This window comes from Mustela nivalis (genome assembly GCF_964662115.1).
Source record: "Mustela nivalis genome assembly, chromosome: 6".
Classification (NCBI taxonomy): Eukaryota; Metazoa; Chordata; class Mammalia; order Carnivora; family Mustelidae; genus Mustela; species Mustela nivalis.
The window spans coordinates 90,771,479-90,785,608 of record NC_139025.1 but is presented as its reverse complement, the minus strand read 5'-3'; positions in this window follow the sequence as shown (position 1 = coordinate 90,785,608).

Sequence of the window (14,130 nt, the reverse complement as noted above, 5' to 3'; positions counted from 1 at the left end):
TCTAGGAAGAAGTTGCTGAGGATGAGGTCAAAGAGGTTGCTGCCTGTGTTCTTCTCAAGGATTTTGATGGATTCCTGTTTCACATGTAGGTCTTTTTTCCATTTTGAGTCTATTTTTGTGTGTGGTGTAAGGAATGGCCCAGTTTCATTCTTCTGCATGTGGCTGTCCAATTTTCCCAACACCATTTGTTGAAGAGACTGTCTTTTTTCCATTGGACATTTTTTCCTGCTTTGTTGAAGACTGGTTGACCATAGAGTTGAGGGTGTATTTCTGGACTCTGTATTCTGTTCCATTGATCTATGTGTCTGTTTTTGTGCCAGTACCATACTGTCTTGATGATGACAGCTTTGTAATAGAACTTGAAGTCTGGAATTGTGATGCCACCAGCTTGGTTTTCTTTTTCAACATTCCCCTGGCTATTCGGGATCTTTTCTGGTTACATACAGATTTTAGGATTATTTGTTCTATTTCTTGAAAAAAAAAAAACTTGATGGTATTTTGATAGTCATTACATTAAATGCGTAAATTGCTCTAGGTAGCATAGACATTTTCACAACATTTGTTCTTCTAATCCATGAGCATGGAACGTTTTTCCATTTCTTTGTGTCTTCCTCAATTTCTTTCATGAGTACTTTATAGTTTTCTGAATACAGATTCTTTGCCTCATTGGTTAGGTTTATTCCTAGGTATCTTATAGTTATAGGTGCAATTGTAAATGGGATCGACTCCTTAATTTCCTTCTTCTGTCTTATTGTTGGCATATAGAAAAGCAACTGATTTCTGTGCATTGATTTTTAATCATTACTAAGTAGATGACCTTAATTCTGATTACTATCTAAACTTAGCAATTGATGTTCAATGGTTTTGGACAAAAAAGCAAAAAAAAAAAATAATTAAAAATAAGAAAAGACAGGAATGGCATTTAGATCTGCTTTAAGTACTATCTTAAAATGTTCTCTTGTTTTGACTTACTCCAGAAGGAAAACTTGAAACAATGAGTAAATGAGTATAAGTTACAAAGAGGCATATTTTAGCTCAACATAAGGATTTTTAAAATAGAGTTGTCCAACAGAATGGATTGTTTCAGGAAATGATGAGCTCCTTTGCTGAAGATATCCAAACTGAGACCGGATGAGCATATGCCAAGGATGCTGCAGGAAGCATTTCTGCACTGTGTGGGAGGTTAGCCAACAGAAGATGACGTCTTAGGTTCCTTCCAGTGCTAAATTCTATAATCTTAAGACAATTCCAAACACGAATAACTATTTTAATGATACAAACTCTGAGGCCTGGCTAAGAAAATGAAAAAGATGAAAAACAAACAAACTTTACTTGGGTTCGAGGGAAAATAGACTATGGGAAGAAGCTTTTCTTTTTAAATGCTGAGATAAGGGGAGTTGCTACAGTCTAAAAGTCTGTTTTATGATATATGCAATTATTTTATAAAATTTAAGGTAAACAATAAAGCACGCATTTCCAAAAGATAAATGAACTGAAGAATAAAAAATCATTCGCTGAATTACCAAATTTTACAAAACAGGAGGGTAAGAAGCTAGGCAGAAAGCCACTGAAGGATTAAGCAAGGTTTTCCATAGTCATACAGTCCCACAGAGAAAAAAAATTAAGTTCAGAAACTTCTAAGGGGGAGAGATCCTAATTAAAAACCCCAGGATCTCCAGGTATCTGGGAGGCTTAGTTGGTTAAGTATCCAGCTCTTAATTTTGGCTTAGATCATGAACTCATTGTCATGATCTCTGATCATGAGATTGAGCCCTGCCTCCTGCTCTATGCTCAGTGTGGAGTCTGATTGTCCCTCTCCCTTCCTCTCTGCCTCTCTCCCTTCACACAGGCATGTGTGCACTCTCTCTCTCTCTCAAATAAAATGAATAAACACGTTCTTAAGCAAAACAAAAGAAAACAAAACCACCCAGGATCTCAACTAAAAACCCAGGTGTCCACAGAGGCAAAGCAGAAACAAAGAAGAGGTAGATTGAGCAATTGCCAGTTGAATCCCAGCATTAGAATGAAGTAGTCTGTCAATAGTCTATTATCCAACCAAATCCACAGAGAAAGAGGACATTATCCAGAGTCACTACAGTTTAGCAAATGTAGTATTTGGCATTAATAACACACATATAAAACACAAAATGGGACAGGGAGAAAAAAACAGATCAACGGATGAACTATTAGAAATATCAGGTTGGTAAAAAAGGCATGATTAATAAGTTTGAAAAATAAATGAAATGAAGAATTTGTAGATTCTACAGTGGCAAAGTTTATTTAGAAAGTCAAATAGGATTTCTAGGGATAATAAGATGTAATAACTGGAATTAAGAACAAGATTGGTGGCTTAAACAGAATACTGGAAGCTAAAGAGAGGATAAGTGATCTGGAAGAAATAACAGAAAGTATCTGGCTTGAATTTGGGTAATAAAAGATATGAAAATACTAAAAAGTTTGTAGCTACAATATGAGAATGGTAAAAAAAATATATTTAGTTGGTGTCCCAGACTGGGGAGGAGAAAAATAATAGGGCAGGAAACAACTGAATAAATAGGGCAAAGAATTTTCAAAGTGAAAGACATCAAGGCAAAGAAAGACGCATCATATTAAAACTGTTAAAAACTGGGGCGCCTGGGTGGCTCAGTGGGTTAAGCCGCTGCTTTCGGCTCAGGTCATGATCTCAGAGTCCTGGGATCGAGTCCCGCATCGGGCTCTCTGCTCAGCAGAGAGCCTGCTTCCCTCTCTCTCTCTCTGCCTGCCTCTCCATCTACTTGTGATTTCTCTCTGTCAAATAAATAAATAAAATCTTTAAAAAAAAAAACTGTTAAAAACTGTAAACAACAAAACAAAACCTTGAGAATAGCCAAATGGAAAAAATATACCTTACTTTGAAAGGTACAGAAATAAGAACGGTCGTCAACTTGTCAATGGGAATAATGAAAGACAGATAATGGAATGGCATTTTCAAGTTGCTGAAAGACAACTGTCTTCCTGGATTTTATACCCACCAAAAATACTCTCCAAAAGTGTTGGTAAAATAAAGACATTAGCAGAGAGACAAAAAGTAAGTGAAATTATCAACAGCATATCCTCGTTAAAATACATATAAAAGTTAGTTTTACTGGCAAATGGAAAATGGTTCCAAATGGAAGCATAGAAATTCAACAGAAATAGTAAACTGTGGATAATAAAAATGAATACTGAGCGTACAAAGCAGTAATTACACTGCCTTCTGGGAACTAAAACAAATGCAGTAGTACAATGATTGGTAACAATAACACAAAGGATGGCGACACATGAACATAAAATATTCTAAGGTCTTAGTCTTGGTCAAGAAGTTTTAAATGTATGGAATTATATTAGGTTGTAATAAATCCAGACTAGAGAATGTATTCTTTAGGATATGTACTCAACATAGTGAAAAAATGTAGAGTTAACAAACCAATAAGGGGGGGTGCAAAATAATAAAGGAAGTCTATTCAACCTTAAATAACATAAAGAAGGAAAAAGAAGAACAAGAAATAAGTAAAAAGAGCAGAAAGCAGATCATTATAAACATGAACACATGAATAATTACATTAAAAAATGTTGCTCTATTTATTTATTTATTTATTTTTTAACTTTTTATTTTTTATAAACATATATTTTTATCCCCAGGGGTACAGGTCTGTGAATCACCAGGTTTACACACTTCACAGCACTCACCAAGGCACATACCCTCCCCAATGTCCATAATCCCACCCCCTTCTCCCAAACCCCCTCCCCCCAGCAACCCTCAGTTTGTTTTGTGAGATTAAGAGTCACTTATGGTTTGTCTCCCTCCCAATCCCATCTTGTTTCATTTATTCTTCTCCTACCCACTTAAGCCTCCATGTTGCATCACCACTTCCTCATATCAGGGAGATCATATGATAGTTGTCTTTCTCTGCTTGACTTATTTCGCTAAGCATGATACGCTCTAGTTCCATCCATGTTGTCGCAAATGGCAAGATTTCATTTCTTTTGATGGCTGCATAGTATTCCATTGTGTATATATACCACATCTTCTTGATCCATTCATCTGTTGATGGACATCTAGGTTCTTTCCATAGTTTGGCTATTGTGGACATTGCTGCTATAAACATTCGGGTGCATGTGCCCCTTTGGATCACTACATTTGTATCTTTAGGGTAAATACCCAATAGTGCAATTGCTGGGTCATAGGGCAGTTCTATTTTCAACATTCTGAGGAACCTCCATGCTGTTTTCCAGAGTGGCTGCACCAGCTTGCATTCCCACCAACAGTGTAGGCGGGTTCCCCTTTCTCCACATCCTCGCCAGCATCTGTCATTTCCTGACTTGTTGATTTTAGCCATTCTGACTGGTGTGAGGTGATATCTCATTGTGGTTTTGATTTGTATTTCCCTGATGCCGAGTGATATGGAGCACTTTTTCAAAAAAAAGAACAAGAGGCAGTACCGAAGGCTAGGGACCTAATCAATACAGACATCGGTAATATGTCAGATCTAGAGTTCAGAATGACAATTCTCAAGGTTCTAGCCGGGCTCGAAAAAGGCATGGAAGATATTAGAGAAACCCTCTCGAGAGATATAAAAGCCCTTTCTGGAGAAATAAAAGAACTAAAATCTAACCAAGTTGAAATCAAAAAAGCTATTAATGAGGTGCAATCAAAAATGGAGGCTCTAACTGCTAGGATAAATGAGGCAGAAGAAAGAATTAGTGATATAGAAGACCAAATGACAGAGAATAAAGAAGCTGAGCAAAAGAGGGACAAACAGCTACTGGACCACGAGGGGAGAATTCGAGAATTAAGTGACACCATAAGACGAAACAACATTAGAATAATTGGGATTCCAGAAGAAGAAGAAAGAGAGAGGGGAGCAGAAGGTATACTGGAGAGAATTATTGGGGAGAATTTCCCCAATATGGCAAAGGGAACGAGCATCAAAATTCAGGAGGTTCAGAGAACGCCCCTCAAAATCAATAAGAATAGGCCCACACCCTGTCACCTAATAGTAAAATTTACAAGTCTCAGTGACAAAGAGAAAATCCTGAAAGCAACCCGGGAAAAGAAGTCTGTAACATACAATGGTAAAAATATTAGATTGGCAGCTGACTTATCCACAGAGACCTGGCAGGCCAGAAAGAGCTGGCATGATATTTTTAGAGCACTAAACGAGAAAAACATGCAGCCCAGAATACTATATCCAGCTAGGCTATCATTGAAAATAGAAGGAGAGATTAAAAGCTTCCAGGACAAACAAAAACTGAAAGAATTTGCAAATACCAAACCAGCTCTACAGGAAATATTGAAAGGGGTCCTCTAAGCAAAGAGAGAGCCTACAAGTGGTAGATCAGAAAGGAACAGAGACCATATACAATAACAGTCACCTTACAGGCAATACAATGGCACTAAATTCATATCTCTCAATAGTTACCCTGAATGTGAATGGGCTAAATGCCCCTGTCAAAAGACACAGGGTATCAGAATGGATAAAAAAACAAAACCCATCTATATGTTGCCTCCAAGAAACTCATTTTAAGCCCGAAGACACCTCCAGATTTAAAGTGAGGGGGTGGAAAAGAATTTACCATGCTAATGGACATCAGAAGAAAGCAGGAGTGGCAATCCTTATATCAGATCAATTAGATTTTAAGCCAAAGACTATAATAAGAGATGAGGAAGGACACTATATCATACTCAAAGGGTCTGTCCAACAAGAAGATTTAACAATTGTAAATATCTATGCCCCCAACGTGGGAGCAGCCAACTATATAAACCAATTAATAACAAAATCAAAGAAACACATCAACAACAATACAATAATAGTAGGGGACTTTAACACTCCCCTCACTGAAATGGACAGGTCATCCAAGCAAAAGATCAGCAAGGAAATAAAGGCCTTAAACGACACACTGGACCAGATGGACATCACAGATATATTCAGAACATTTCATCCCAAAGCAACAGAATAAACATTCTTCTCTAGTGCACATGGAACATTCTCCAGAATAGATCACATCCTCGGTCCTAAATCAGGACTCAACCGGTATCAAAAGATTGGGATCATTCCCTGCATATTTTCAGACCACAATGCTCTAAAGCTAGAACTCAACCACAAAAGGAAGTTTGGAAAGAACCCAAATACATGGAGACTAAACAGTATCCTTCTAAAGAATGAATGGGTCAACCGGGAAATTAAAGAAGAATTGAAAAAAATCATGGAAACAAATGATAATGAAAATACAACGGTTCAAAATCTGTGGGACACAATAAAGGCAGTCCTGAGAGGAAAATATATAGCGGTACAAGCCTTTCTCAAGAAACAAGAAAGGTCTCAGGTACACAACCTAACCCTACACCTAAAGGAGCTGGAGAAAGAACAAGAAAGAAACCCTAAGCCCAGCAGGAGAAGAGAAATCATAAAGATCAGAGCAGAAATCAATGAAATAGAAACCAAAAAAACAATAGAACAAATCAACGAAACTAGGAGCTGGTTCTTTGAAAGAATTAATAAAATTGATAAACCCCTGGCCCGACTTATCAAAAAGAAAAGAGAAAGGACCCAAATAAATAAAATCATGAATGAAAGAGGAGAGATCACAACTAACACCAAAGAAATACAAACTATTATAAGAACATACTATGAGCAACTCTACGGCAATAAATTTGACATTCTGGAAGAAATGGATGCATTCCTAGAAACATATAAACTACCACAACTGAACCAGGAAGAAATAGAAAGCCTGAACAGACCCATAACCAGTAAGGAGATTGAAACAGTCATTAAAAATCTCCAAACAAACAAAAGCCCAGGGCCAGATGGCTTCCCGGGGGAATTCTACCAAACATTTAAAGAAGAACTAATTCCTATTCTCCTGAAACTGTTCCAAAAAATAGAAATGGAAGGAAAACTTCCAAACTCATTTTATGAGGCCAGCATCACCTTGATCCCAAAACCAGACAAGGATCCCACCAAAAAAGAGAGCTATAGACCGATATCCTTGATGAACACAGATGCGAAAATACTCAACAAAATACTAGCCAATAGGATTCAACAGTACATTAAAAAGATTATTCACCACGACCAAGTGGGATTTATTCCAGGGCTGCAAGGTTGGTTCAACATCCGCAAATCAGTCAATGTGATACAACACATCAATAAAAGAAAGAACAAAAACCATATGATACTTTCAATAGATGCTGAAAAAGCATTTGACAAAGTAAAAATGTTGCTCTATTTATAAGAAAACATTTTCAAACAAGATTAAAAAATACAATCAGATGCTATTTATTTATTTATTTATTTATTCATAAAGATTTTATTAATTTATTTGACAGACAGAAATCACAAGTAGGCAGAGAGAGAGAGAAGAGGAAGCAGGCTCCCTGCAGAGCAGAAAGCCCAATGTGGGGCTCGATTGCAGGACCCTGGGATCATGACCTGAGCCGAAGGCAGATGCTTTAACCCACTGAGCCACCCAGGCACCCCAATCAGATGCTATTTATAATTGATATTCATTATATATAAAGATAGAGAAAGGGTAGAAGTAAAAAATGGAAAAATATATACCACTGTAACTCTAATTAGAAAAACTGGTGCAGTTATTCTACTTTTAAAATGGCTATATGATAAAAGGTAATCCATCAGAAAGATAAAACAATTCTAAATTTGCTTTCACATACTTTCAAATAACTAAAGCAAACATTGACAAAACTTAGAGAAGTCAAATCCATAAAACCACCTCTTTCAATTATTGGTAAAGAAATGAGAGGAAAAAAAATCAGCAAAGTTATAAAAGATCTAAAGAATACTTTTAATAAACCTACCTTAATTGACGTATATACAATATTGCATCCAACAGTAATAGAATACACATTATTTATAAATGCATATTGACCATATATCAAAACTGGTCATGTGGGCCATAAAGCAAGTCTCAACAAATTGCAAGAGGCTAAGTCATTTAGAGTACAATCTCTGATCACGACTTAATTAAGCTAGAAATCAGTAAGCAAAAAATAACAAATATCATTGTTTGGAATATCCTAAACTAATAATATCATATCCTAAATTAAGACTACAACAAATAAGAACCATCAGAAGTTTTCCACTGCAGAAACTGATCCAGGAGTACTTTTGAAAGATTTAAAACTGTGCTGTCAAATAAATTTACATTTATTTTCAGTTATTTGCCAAAAAAATCCACATAGCATATTTTTTAATTAATTTTTATAGGTGAAATAATATATAAAATTGCTTTTCTTAATTGTTTTTGCTTATAAATCAGGTTCCTTCTTTTAAAGGTGTCACTCTATATGCCTGGATCACTAACATGGTAAAGATTATAGTCAAATTGAAAACTTTGTTATTAAAAAAGAGCCAAACTGTCAACTTACTTCACATATCTAGTCAACTGCCACTAAACTAAGAAAAGTTTAAACATGTCTACTAACCTTGATAGACTGACCATATGGTCCATTGCTAGCAGGTGCCCGATGAGAAGTATTCTGAACATTTAGGATTTCCTTGGGATGAGACAGGCCATCATCAATCTTTATGTCCTTCTGAGGGGCAAGGCAATCTATTGAGACAAGTAGTCCTTCAGGCAACATAGTTTCTACACATACTCCAAAAAGGAAACTAAATTTGTTGAGTTCATTGATTCTTTGTGTTTGTGTAGGCTGTTCTTGAATTTTGGTTCTTGGTTAGCTATTTGTATCTATAGGCAAAGATCTTGGTTACAGAATATTGTTAGCCAGAGCATATTTCAAGTGACAATGTTCACCTGGGTCTGACAGCAAAGATGATGACATGGTCAACTGCCGGGCTGGCTTGTCTATATAGCATGCCTTTTGGGTGGACATATTTCCTTATTTGGGGGGCCCATGAATCAGAGGAGATCCTATCGTATTAAAATCTGCTTTGGGACTCTCCCATGTCATATTTAGAATTTCAAATTTGTGGCTTCTTCCTGTACCCAGCAACATTAGGTACTTTGAAAGCAGGGTGCTGGTACAGTTCTATCATCCTGTAATTAAATGGCCAACTAGACATAGCCTGTTCCTCTCAGTTCCTTATAGCCTTTGATCTTGGGCTTATTGAAGGTTCCTTTTTATTTTGGAAGATCTTTTCCATCTCTATGGAGCTGTAAGCTCAGCTTTGTTGGGATATGCCATCAGTCTTATCCTATTTGCTTAATGTCTCCCAGAAATTTGCACTTCTGATGGCACCCTTCCCTGCTTGCTATGGGTTTATTATTGTTTTACGTTTCTTCTGTCAGTTCAATAGAATTCGGGTAGGGAGGAAAGACAAAAGCTGTCAAAATGTTCAGTCAGCTCTCTAACCAGTATATAAATTTCTATGTCAACTCAGTTGAATTATCTGAGCAATTAAACAAATGTAATTTGATAACACTTCCTAGTTTACTGAAATGGGAGCCATCTGTCTTAATTCCAACTCCCCATCAATGTTTTAGTAAATTCATTCAGACTCTGATTTTCCAACCTTGCTTCAGTATAACAAGAGCACTATTCCATTCCCCAGCTCTCTCTTTTGTATCTCTAATCCCTCTCCTGTGGGTTCTTCTTTTCTCCTACAACAGATGATAAATCTTCTCTATCCCAAAAGTATCTCCTCAGTTTTACCTCCCTCCTGTCCTTCACAGACCTGTCATTAATTCCTTATTCCTACAGCGATGAACATTGCCAATGCCAAACACTCTTGAGTAAGTCTTCCTTGGGGCTCCATGATCCTTACTCTTTAGGCTTGTCTGAAGATAGGGGGGATGGTAGGGATTCTCTCAATAGGGAGTGGAAAGAGCAGTAATGCTGAAGACCAGAGAAGAATCATGAAAATTCTTCAGAAATGGGGAAAGGATGGAAAACAATGCTAAAAGCCTTTATAAGTCAGAGTCTATGCTCTTTCTTTTCTTAGTGTTGATCTATAGCAATGAACACTACTGAACCCTCTCTCTCTGAGGATACCTTCCATGCTATGACTTAAACTTGGTCTTCTTCTACCTTTTTGACAATTTCTTCCTAGAATGAAGGAAGTCATATAATGGGGGAGGTTTCTACAATATAGAGTGCAATCTATAGAAGTGACAGAGATTAAAAAAAAATTCCTTGAAATTCATTAGAACTTGGAAGGAAAAGATGGAAAACAGGACAAACAGGAAAACAGACTGGAAGTAAGATAAAGTAAAAGGTAGACCTAGCCGTTCAGCTGGGGAAGCAAGCAGAAGTAACACTGGGTGTCAGAGCCACTGAGGTCTGTGTGGGAAGTTGTAAACTTAGTGTTGCCTCCAGAGTGGAAGAGCTGGCAAATGTCGGGTACTTGACCCCCTAACTGTAAAGTGCCTGATGAGCATTTCTTATTTCATCTGCCTAATGGTAAAAGAGCTTCCCATATCCTGGGTCACTGTTCACTGCTTTTGGGGACAAATGGTAGTCTGCTCATGGATGAATACTGCTCATTGTGCCACCTGAAATAGGCCCAGAGCAAAGCAGATGTTCCTGCACAAAGTACCAATTGCCCTAGTTAATTCTACAATACTCTGATCATTCCTTCATCTCATACCTACTAAGTATAGAACATTGTCTCAGTGGTAAATAATTTTCTGCTTGTTAATTTGTGATGGACCTTGGGTTGTTTTATAAAATTGTATTATCTAATTCTTTAAGAGTTAGGTTCTCTAAACCTGTCAAGAAAAATCTTTTTGATTTCTTTCTTTTAAAAAATGTATCTCCCTAGTTTAGTGTTCTGCATAAAAATGAAATGAATACCAATTTCTAGAAAACTTCCTATAACATCAATTTTTCTGTCAAACTACTTTAGACATTTTCTATTATATAATCAAAATCATTTTCTTTTTATTCCTTTATTTAATTGAAAGATTAAGGATTTCAAAATAATTGCAAAATATAATTAAATATTAGTAAATTTCCTTGGTTAGTCTTATGTCGGCAAAATAAGAATGAAACATATGGTCTTCAGTTATTAAAAATTATGTCTGAAACCATTTATTTTAAGGATAAGGAAAATAGGCCAAATTACACCATTTGAAAATGAGCATAGATTGGGTGCAGAGAGATGAGATAAAAGAGTAAGAGGGAGGTGTACTAGCTCCACAAGGATTCCTTTTTGACCTCACTGCCAGTACCAGTATTAATTTTCCTCTGCTTATACTCCAGAATCCCTTTACTTCTCAAGTCTTACCATGAATGCATGTCTCCTGTGCAGATTACTAACAGTGGTTGTTAAAGAATAGTAAGAATAGCTGCAAAAGATAGGGATATAGAAGAAATATGTGAAAACAACACATTAGGAAATACGAAAGACACATAAATTTGAAAAACAACATAACCACTCTACCAATGGGAGAGAAGATGATAAAAAGCAAGCTTCAGAGCCAGGGATTGCTATATAGCAGAACATGAACCTGGAATGAGGACTTAAAGGGGATAATCAGAAAAGTTCTTAGTATTAAGCATTCACACAACTTTCTCTTCACACGACAATAATAGTTACCTACTTTCCAGGCAGGAAGAGCTTGAATTGGTCACATATGCTGAGTCAACAGCTGAGAAATTTTTCATGCTTTTAAGATAGATGGACCAAAATGATGTCTTTTCAATTCCATTCCCCTAGATTTAACAGTAGCTGCAGAAGAAACGATATAGTCATAAGTTTAGGACAATTTTAATTAAATTACAATTCTCCTGCTAAGAAAATTATTAGTGATATTTTGAGTCAACTTCATACAAAATATATTCCATATATGTTGTATATATTTCTGATCATGGGTTAGTGTGATTGTAGCATCTGGTGATGAAATAATGTAGAGGCTGGCAAACTTTCTCTGTAAAGGACTAGTAAATATTTTAAGCTTTGAGGACATGAGGCAAAAATTAAGACATCATATAGAACTTAACAAATTACAGAAAACCTAACAAAATATAGGCAACAAATTGCTTTATTAACAAAATTCAAAGTATAATAATAATAACTGAAACATTAAAAAATATATCTACTACTAAGAAGAATGGAGTTCTCTCTTTTTTTTCTTTTAGGATATCATTCCACTTAACAAGCGTTCAAAGTTACTCTTCCTGACATCAAAATGTTTGCAAGAAGTCATCTGTTTTTTAAAAAAGATTTATTGATTTATATTAGAGAGAGAAAGGGAGAGCAAGGGAGAAGGGAGGGACAGAGGGAGAGGGAGAGAGAATCTTAAGCAGGTTCCATACCCACTGCAGAGTCCAATGTGGGGATATATCTCTTGACCCATGAGATCATGACCTGAGCCAAAACCAAGAGTTGGACACTTAACTTGACTAAGCCACCCAGATGCCCCACAAAAGGACATTTGTAAAAATCATTCATATCTTGTGGGCAGAATCAAGATGGCAGGAAACTGGCTTTGGTCTAAGAGTTTTAATTTATTGACTTTGGCAGTATTGAGCTTTAAAGCTATCATGATTTGGCCTTTTATAAAAATTAAAGTGTGACTTTAAACTTTAGATTTTGGAAAATCAATTGACTTCAATTTGCCAAGTTTTTTCCTTATAAACGTTATATTAATAAGATTAAATAAATGAATTCACATTTTAAAATATTACATTATGGAAAAAATACTGGTTTTCACTTTCACGTATTTTTTTTTTAACAAAAGATTCTACTTATTTATTTATTTACTTGAGAGAGATAATGCACACAAGTTGGGGGAGAGGCAGAGGGACAGAGAAAATCTCAAACAGACTCGAACTGAGCATGGAACCCACACATGGCTCAATCTCATGATCCCAAGATCATGACTGGAACAAAGTCAAGAGTTGGATGCTTAACAGACTGGATTACTCAGGTACCCCCATTATAGCATACTTCCAAAGAGTAATCTCAATGATTTTAATACCTCATCCCTTACCAAACAATAGCCAGAATAAGGAAAGAAACCCTTACCACATTTTAATTAAAACAAGTCAAGCTTATGGTTTCACTTACTTGTGGAACATAAGGAATAACATGGAGGACATTAGGAGAGGAAAGGAAACATGAAGTGGGGGAAATCAAAGGGGGAGATGAACCATGAAAGGTTAGTCTGTGGACTTCAAGAAACCAACTGACAGTTTTAGAGGTGAGAGGGTGGGGAGATGGGTGAGCCTAGTGGTGGGAATTAAGGAGGACATGTATTGCATGGAACACTGGGTGTTATATGTAAAAAATTAATATTGGAACACTGCAACAAAAACTAATGATGTACTGTATGGTGACTAACATAACACAATAAAAAAACAACAAAACAAAACAAGTCAAGCTTAATTTTGATTTCTGAAATTGCTTGTAATGCCCTCTACAATAGATCTGAGATTTGAACATTTTGCAGTTAGATCCACCTTAGATGGTAGATTGTAAATACTAGAAAATTAAGATAAACAGCATTCTCTTAGAGTGTTAATTGTTTATACACATTGTTATCCCTACTTTCTCCAAAGCTCTAAGCAATAATGAAAAAAATCTTCCAAGAAACAAAAAACCTAAAGGATTTAATGTGATGAAGAAGCAAGAAACCAGAACCACATCTGATGAGACTGAACATTACTGATAAAACAGAAAAGGGAAATAATATTCTTGGGGTGAACTTAATCCTGGTATGACATTTGACTTTATGGAACTCAGTTGTTAAGGAACTTGAAAGGCAGTATCTCTCCTTCAGGGTGTTCCAGTTAGAACTGAGAATTATAGGCAAAGAATGCAGAGAGGATAACTGAACAGCAAAATCATCAATAAAGCAGATAAGAGAAATAGGATTTAAAATATACTATATATTAAAAAAAAATAAAATATACTATATATTGAATAAAAGAAAATAGCTAAAAAATGAGATAATAACTTACAAAGAGTTCTGTTTGAGGATCTTAAGCTGTTTTCTAAATCAATATTATTTCATTCTTATAGACTAGAAAATTAAGCCAAAATAACAATCACTTCCTGTGCCAGAAAACAGCCATCCTTTTCTGGTCAGATCCATTTCTTTGGTGGGCACTAAACTGTCTTATTCCACATTCATTGGTGATAGTATTTCTTTAAGTACTAAGAACATGAATTAAAACTATTCTAAAGT